Below are 9,203 nucleotides of genomic sequence, written 5' to 3'. Positions count from 1 at the left end.
GGCATACGTGGTTCTGACTTTTCGTAATGGCGGGTAGAAGTAGTCTCTCTATAGTGGCGCATTGTGTGCTCAGTGCGGCAGTTAGGTACTGTTTGGGGGTTGGTGGAGCTGTAGTGGTGGCACTTTGCGGCAGTGTTGTGGAACATCCTTCCTATGGTGCGGGAACCATGGCACTGTTCAGCACAGATAAGACCGTCCCTCCGACGTGGTATTTATTTAAATAATGACACAATAGCATCTCTTTTCTATTCTTGTCACACGAAATACGACTGTGATGAGTATTTGGCAACTGTACAGACTACGTCAGCGAACTATACAGGTGGAAGGTTGGGATAAGTGATCTACTTCTGACAACCATAGAACTTCCCATCTTATTAAACTTGGGGTATGTGAATTTCTCACCACCTGAAATATAAGAAAATTATTTATTTTTTATTTTCCCTCCCAGGATTGGTGGCAGTATTTTAAACATGGTGCAAGTTGACTTAAATAAGACGAGTCAGATAAGAAGTTAGGGTGACTGTTTGAAGCGTGGCTTCAGGGGGGATGGGGGAACATAAAAAATTACTTGGCAGAACAATATAGGGGGAGGGGCCAACATCCTTCGTTGTCACAGAACTCTCAGTGCGTACCTACTCATGCATACAAAACATAACAGGTGTACAGCTGATGTTGGAATCATGACAGATGTACAGCTGGTATTGGATACTATATTAATATTTATAGTGATAGCATAGCACAAGTGGACTCAGGGGAAAAGTGGGATTCCGATTTCACTTAGAAGAGTTGGAGATGGAAAAATAATATGTATGTAACATCAGGAATTCTATAAGGGATGATACTGCTAAAATAACCATATATCTTTGAGTGAATAATAGCTTGGGGGTTAACATGTTAAGTAATTTCTATGGTCACGGAAATGGTTACTGCCTGCAGAGTGAAAACCATCTTCAAGCTCAGACTGGCATCTTTTGTCTGACACAGAGGCCTGGATCTGCAACCTGTACAAGATGTTTGGGGAGATCTTTTCCTTTGTTCCAGAACCACAGGCTTGGTTCTGAATAGGAAAAGAACATCCATAGTCTCAGTGGGAAGACCCAGAATATCTGGCAACAGTGCAATCTGCACTTTTATTCCAGGTCAGGCGTCATGAATTTTGACTTCATACAGTTGCACCAGTATTCTGGGTCAGCCATCTCGAATTTTATACTTGGTACAAGTGACCTACTTCCACCAGCATGGCAATGCTGCATCTTTGATTTTTAATTTCCCACGAATTTATACCTAGATAAAAGCCCCACTTCCACACTGACATCATCAGAGTGGGATATTCTTAATTTCGCACAGATTTCGAATTTCCCACGATCTTGTACGTAAGGCAATTGGCTTATGTCAGACGGGTTACCTTCTTGGAGGGGTAGGGAGGAGGATATTTAAAACCACTTGAGGCACCAACAGAGAGTTCAGAGAACTATAGGCCTTTGTTCCAGAACAATACAGCGGAGAGCATGAAAAATTATTTGGCAGAACAATATAGGGGGAGGGGCCGACATCCTTTGTTGTCACAGAATTCTCACTGCATACCTACTGATGCCTACAAAACATGACAAATGTACAGCTGATATTGGAAACATGACAGATGTACAGATGATATTGGACACTATATTCATATTTATAGTGATAAGTGAATGACGTGAGGCCATCAGGCAGTTAAAACAGAAGCTCCCAGGTGGGAATTAACTACAATGCTGCCCATGTTGTCACAGAGCCAGCATCCAACAGCACTCTACATAAAAAAGATTTCATGTCCATGTGCCCCATCAAAAGAGTGAGACTTGAAAGGCTCGAAAACTAGTTTTTGGGTATAAAAAAGTGTTTCGGAAGTGACTAGTTGCAGTTTTCTGGTTTCCTAATTCTAAAACACCCATAAAAGATAAACTTAACAACTTGCTTGATTCATTCAAGATACCTTGCAATCACTCAGGATGTTCTAGAAGTCGTCGTAACCCTCTTCGATTTGCAGAATTCGTAAATGAATAAATGATTTATCGATGTACTTACTCTCCAGTCAACGAAAAGCTTTGTTGTCAGTATTTTATTGTCTACCATCAGTACTGCATTTTTTCTGATGTGAAGCCATTGCTGATGCGAGCGGACCCTTACACTGTTGAGTAACGATCATTGATATGTGGTTAAGTGCTCCAGCTTCTTAGAGACAGGCGTAGCAATGACAGAGATAGTGAATGCTTTTGGACATAGTTTTGGGAAGGAGCCTGCCTCGTAAAGCAAACCTGCTTGCCTGGAAGAAACGTACTGTTGGTTCAGGCTGTGTCAAAGTCAAGCCACGTAGTGGACGCAAGAAAACGCCAGAGGAGACGTGTGTCGCCGTCACCTGGTCCATTAGGCAGTTTCTACTGAAATCCATTCATAAAAGAGCAACTGAAATTCAAGTACCGCGGCAAAGAGTACATTCTCACACAAAAACGATTTGAAAATGAAAGGATCTAAACTGATGTTTGTGAACGAATTACCAGAGAAGGATATGAAGCAGATAGTTGCAGCTTTCTGTGTTTATTGGCGTATTTTTTCCATTGTGTAAGACGTCGTGGTCTCCTGACCTTCATTGCTTACATATTCAAGTCAAACAAATATATGTAAAACAAAAATTGTAAATATTTCTACGCATCAGAGGGAAATCGCCACCAACACCAATCACCAGCTCCCTTAACACCAGATACCTCGAGATAACGACAGAGAGGGTACAGACATGTTGAGAAAGCACTTAGGGCAATAACAACGTGAAGACCAACGCCACACTGGAAATGCAGGTTGCAACCAGGTTGGTCTTCAGGAGGACAACGCGCAGCACGGACATTCATATGTTACGACACTGCTACACAACAGAAGAGCGTGGGGAGAATCATAATATGACGAGACGACAATGAAGGTACAAAAAATTACTAAGATCTACAAACTCATCAAGTAACAGTTGGAGAGGCAGTCAGATCCTGCAAATCCTATATCACTCCTACACTAAAATTCACATATTCCTAGCCCAAGAAGAACAGAAGAATGCAAGAAAGAAGAAAAGAACAGAATATGCAAGATGAAAAAGGGCAGAAGACAGCAAGACACCTTTCTTTCCTATCCTACAAAGCAAATTACTACAAACGTCTTTCCATGAACTTTGAGGCATAGCAACTACTACAACCACCTCTCCAAAAATAAACCTTGGATCGTCAAACAAATAGAAGCAAACGGCAAACGGAATATTAAGTAGTACCAACCAACATTATCTAGAAATAGATTCAGCAAAATGAACAGTATTCTTCCTACCACATCATCAAATCGCCATACTGAACCAGGTGTGAAGTACCAAGGCGTCACAGCACAATATTGGGTGACGGTCGTCGGTAGTCAACTACAATCATCGAACTGCCATACCGTCCCAGGTGTGACAGCAAAGGAGTACCAAGACATCACTGTTTATGCAGTAAACCACGGTCATCATCATCGGTTAAAAGTACCACTCCATGATGACAATGTCAACAAGTAAGACCTGGCATCACATGCTAGAGTACTTCTCTCATGATTTGTGACACCCATACAAATGAGTCAGCGCCTTCCAGTATTTCGGTGGGGATCATCGAACACAGCAACTGACGCAGCAAAAAAGGAAAAAACTCATAAAACACAAATGTAGAGTTAATAAAATGATATATTTATAAAAGTACCTTTTTCCTTTCTTGTAAAAGTAATTATTTTTATTATGTATGTAAAGTCCACAATTTATAGATATCTTAAACCTTTTGTAAAGAAACTTAATATAGTTATATAATCTCACAAACTCATGGAAAGTCTATTTATTTCTTTTATATGTAAAATTAGAATAGGATTCATACAGGAATTTTCTTCTTTAAGTAACATTCAAAAACACCTTTTTGGGGTAATAATATCAATACCGAGAATAGAATTAAGAGGAAACACTCATTCATTCTTACAAAAAAAGAAAAAGAAAATGACACATAAAGAAAAAGACAATGCCTAAATAAATATAACAAAGTAACACAACAGAGCTTTTCCTAACATTTACGCGATGCTTAACTAAAGAAAAGATATAACCACACTAAAACATGATACACTGTACATTAACGAGTTTAGAAAAATTAATATTGTAAAAACAATTTTTGGAAATGAAAAAGGAAAACAGTGACACGTATTGGCAAAGACAAAGAATAACAACCTTTGTAAAGTCTATATTTGCCTAACAACAAAACATAAATTGTAGAATTAAAAAATAGAAACAATAGCTATAAATAAATCATTACAAAGAAATTGTTAAGAATGGCTGAGAAAAGTTTATTGGAAAATCTAAAAGAACAATTTTTGCCTGCCTTTGTCAATGTTTTCCTCGGCATTGACAAACCCCAGACAAAAATTTTGTCAGAAGGGGGGAGGTATGTAAGATGTCGTAGTCTCCTGACCTTCACTGCTTACATATTCCGCCCTCACAATCATATTCCTCACATCAAGACGCTTCATTCGAACCCGAACCCGATAAGATAATGTCAATGTTGTGTGAATTCATGTAAACGATACGCAAATAACAAGTGCACACCGGGGTTGAAATACTCGAGTCTGGCGTACACACATACATTTCAGACATGAAATTCACAGGAGCCTTTAGTTCGAGAGAGGCAGACCACACACCGGGAGGCCGGTCCCTTCAGAGGACGAGTCAACCTCGGCCGCCCGTGGAGCAGACAGCCTGTGCCCGAGTGAAAGGGGGAACGACCCCGTGTTTGGCTTAAAAGCAAATTCCACTACATTGTGTGGGAGCGTCCGACCTACGCATTCTTTACACATAGCACGCAGTTTCAGAGAGTTTCACAGGGAGAGAGCGAACGCCAAACGCCGATACTGCAGATTTCCGGATTTTGGCTTAAACGAAACGTCATTCTCCCGTTTTAGAAGAGCAATGCTGATCGGCAGACGATATTTCTGACGCCTTGAGCTGAAGGAGTAATGGAAGAGACCGAATTATATACCCCTTCACGTCTGGCGTGGAGGGCCGCCGTTCTGTTGTCGCTCTTGGAGCGAGGAACAAGTCTCTCCTCAGCACTTCACTGGGAGAGCACCTCTGTCGAGAGCGAATCGAAGTGTGACTCTATATTGAGTCCTTGCAATTAAGCATTATTCACTGTGTTGGCTGACACACTTAGTGTGCGGTGTGAATGGACAGAGTTATAGTTAAACACCTGTGAGCGAATTTTTGGGTGGCATCGCAGTCGACTGGTTATCTGACCGGTGTACCACGCCAATAGTTCGACTAGGGGCGAATAGGAATCCTTGACTTTCTTAAGGCATAGGGAGAGTTTTATTGGCGACGGTCGATCCAGATAGAACGAGAGTTATCTTATTTGTCAGCAGCGAGCGGTGCAGACAGCAGTCATCGCAGCTTATGGTATTGTGCGCTTCAGCTAGTGTGAGCCCCATATTTCCTCCACAACAGTACACTTCACTGCCTTTCACAAGCAACAGCCTCGACCGTACCTAGCAACATTCTAATTATTCAAGTTGAGTAGGCGCGCCTCTCGGCCATTCTGCCAAGTCAATAACAATCTTAAACTTTGTGTAGAAATTTCATTAGCGAATCCTATCCTTGAGAGGTAACGTCACATTCCAAAAAGAACCAGGATACAACATGTTCCATTCATAACTAAAAGTGCCGTTGTGATTTCTCAGAATTTTTGCAAAATAAATAATTCATTTCGTTAGTTTCATGTTTTTCTTACACTAACCAGCACTACTCCAGTACCCAAGTATCCCACTAGTTACGTAAGAAATTTTATGAATTTTTGTGACATTTCCTTACAGCGGACGACTCCAGAAGATATTTATTGCTGAAAGTTTTTCAGGCATTTCTCTTTAGAACGTTAGAAGCGTCTGTCTGACTTCTGTAGTAGTGTGGGGGTGGAAATTGCATCTTGCAGGAGCCACAGGATAAAGGGTATATCTCAGATTAATCCGTTGCGGAGAATAACAGAATAACAGATCAACCCCACGCTTACAACTATTCTTTCTTAAGTTTCTCCATGAACCTGTCATTCGTTACTAATGTTCGAAAAGCGTAACGAGTTGTTACGATTTACTCTATGATTTAAATCTTTCGTAATTTCCTTTTAGCAGCTGATTTTGATAATCTTTGAATTAATAATGCTGAGCAGTCTTTTGTTCATTCTATAAATGTTGCCAAAAATTCCTTACTCACGATGTTTGTGAACTTACTCCTTTTGCTTTACAACCAAATTTGGTTTTCGTATATGGGATCATACACTTTTCTATGAGATTTTGGATCCTGTTTTTCAGTTTCTGGAACTTCAGAGTTCCTTCCAAAAGCTGTCGTCTCTGATGTATTCAGTGCTTCCAGTAAATGAGCCATCTCGTAACGTCGAAATTTTCCATTGTGCAATAATATTTTTCTTTTTATATCGGTTCCATATGGTTTTGGAGCCCTCATAAAGTTTGATTTTATTTTTTAAGTTTGCTCTGTTATTCAACCTTGATGTCAGTATTATTTCTACGAGTTATCTGGAGGGGAATACTTCTCCAATCGTCCCATATTCCATCTTTAGTGGAACTTTGCTGCTCCTTTGATGCAGATTTTCCAAGCAACTGGATGCGTACCCATACCACAATCTCTTGTAATTTTTCTGTGATGTTTTTTTCTCTTCTTTACACTTTGTAATAACTGATAACTCATGATATAGGTTAAGTATTTAATTTCTTTATCGAGAATTTCCTGTGTTTATACTGTTAATATTTTTCAATTTTCTTTTGTAATTTCGTCAGAAACTAGGTTATACAACATGAGGGAACTACGGTCTCTTTGTTAGTCTGACGCCCGGAAGGCGGCGAGTGGGTCTGAAAAGGTGAAAATCTCTCGGTAATGCTGTGTGAATTATAGATGTTTATTATAGGCAAAATCAAGTTAATGAATGGTTACATAACTTTGCAATGATGAGCAAAGCCTTAGACCTGTCGTAAGTAGTACTTAGTCTCAATAACAAGCAAACACCCTCTGTGGTTGAAGCGATGTTTGCAGGCCGTCTGCTCTTGATGAAATAGTGAGAATCTGGAGCGGAGCTCGTAGACCTCCGCAGCGCCGGCTAGAGGGCGCAGTCGTCGGTCTGTCGTAGTGCCAACTTGCACCTACGCCGTGGCATCGTAGCTATCGATACCACAATGTCCATGTGATGATGGTCTCAGTCGTTATAAATATGGCCAATGGTGTCCGACACCGTCTGAAGATATGCTGCCCAGTCACATTAATTTGTCCAACTGTCAAATGTTTGCAGCGCGCACGTGCATAAAGAGAGTGAATGAGCTTCTGGAAGGTACCGACAGCGAAGAGGTGCCGTGCCGGCTCCAGTGCCGTGATTATATGCGCCAGATTTCACAGCCGACAATCCATGGTGAGAACAGCCAGATCGAGGTGGTCCCTCAAACTCAATATCGGGTTTAAATTGGGGCCTGTGGTGGTCAGGTGAGTACGGTAAACACGTCCTGGTGTTCTTCGAATCACGCACATACACAGCGAGCTGTGTGATACGTTACATCGTCCTGCAGATAGATGCCATCATGCTGGAGAAAAACAAACTGCATGGAGGGGTTGAGCGTGGTCCCCAAGGATTGATCCACTGTACTTTCTCAGAATGACGAGGCCACCCCTGTCCCAAGAAAATATTTCCCGGACCATGACGCTCGCTCCTCCGACCTGACGCTTTCCGATGATTCCTGTAGTCTCTTTGATTTCAGATATTTCGCGACATACGTGATTCATCTGAAAAGGCCACCTGTCGTCATTCAGTGGACATCCAGTTGCGGTAGTGGCGTGCAAATTACAGCCTTCGTAGCCGATGAACAGCAGTCAACATTTGTGTATGAACCAGGCGCCTGCTGCTGAAGCCCACACGTAGCAATGTTCGGCGAACAGTCGTTGAGGAGACACTATTGTTAGCCCCTTGGCTCATCCGGTCGGTTAGTTGTTTAGAAGTCGTACACAATTCGACAGCTGCCGTTCATCGCTGTCGTCTATGGCCTATGGTACACCACAGCTGCCTCGACGCCGATTTCGCTTAGCAGCGAACAGTTTACAGACTTAGCCGTTTCGAAGATGCTTCCACTCTTGACCCGAAAGCCAATGACGATGGCCTTTTGCGCGTCAGATACGTCACTCCATTTCTGCGTTACGACAGCGACTGCATTGTAGTCGGCGTCCTCTGACACTCTTTACATACAAATAAGTAGAACTGTAGGCGCTAAAAAATGTCAAGTGGAGAAATCGGAACATTTCCGACATATTCCTCCTGTCTTGAGTTCAGTAGAGGGGCGAGAGCAGTGGAGGCAGCCAGAAACATTTGGCATTGGACAGAGAACACACACAAAAAAATGGCATTCTCGTTTTGAGCAGGATCGTTTTGATATTAGTGGCCATGCAAGTTCAGGAATACCTTCGAGATTTGATGAATATCATTTAAAAGCGTCAGTCCACAATGATCCCGCTCAGTGTACTCGAGAACTGGCAAATGTGGTGAAGAGTCAATATTTCACTACCTTGCGACGTTTACTTGCAGTGTGGAAGGTTCAAAAATAGTGTGTGTAGGTACCTCATGCTCTAAGCCAAAATCACAAAAACCAGTGGGTCGTCAATATGTGAATGTCTGATTGCTCGTCATGAATTGTCACGTGAACGACACCGACCATTCATATCCTGCATCGTTACTGGTGACGAGGAATGGTGCCTTTATGCAAACCTGAGGAAAAGCAAGAATTTGTTGAACTCAAACAAAGCAGCAGCTCCCCGTACAAAGAACTTCGAACATCTGCAAAAGATAAATGTTATGCATCTGGTGAAATAGCGACGGTGTGTACCAAGAATTGCTTCACAGAGGACCCAGCGGTTCTAGGCGCTTCAGTCTGGAACCGAGCAACCGCTACGGTCGCATGTTCGAATCCTGCCTCGGGCATGGATGTGTGTGATGTCCTTAGGTTAACTAGGTTTCAGTAGTTCTAAGTTCTAGGGGACTGATGACCTCAGATTGACCTCAGATGTTAAGTCTCATAGTGCTAAGAGCCATTTTAACCATTTGAGCTTCACAGAGGTATAACAGGAAGACTGTGTGAAGTGATGATAGTCCACG

The sequence above is a fragment of the Schistocerca serialis genome, chromosome 4, assembly GCF_023864345.2.
Source record: "Schistocerca serialis cubense isolate TAMUIC-IGC-003099 chromosome 4, iqSchSeri2.2, whole genome shotgun sequence".
NCBI classification, from domain to species: Eukaryota; Metazoa; Arthropoda; class Insecta; order Orthoptera; family Acrididae; genus Schistocerca; species Schistocerca serialis.
This window is presented reverse-complemented; position numbering follows the sequence as displayed.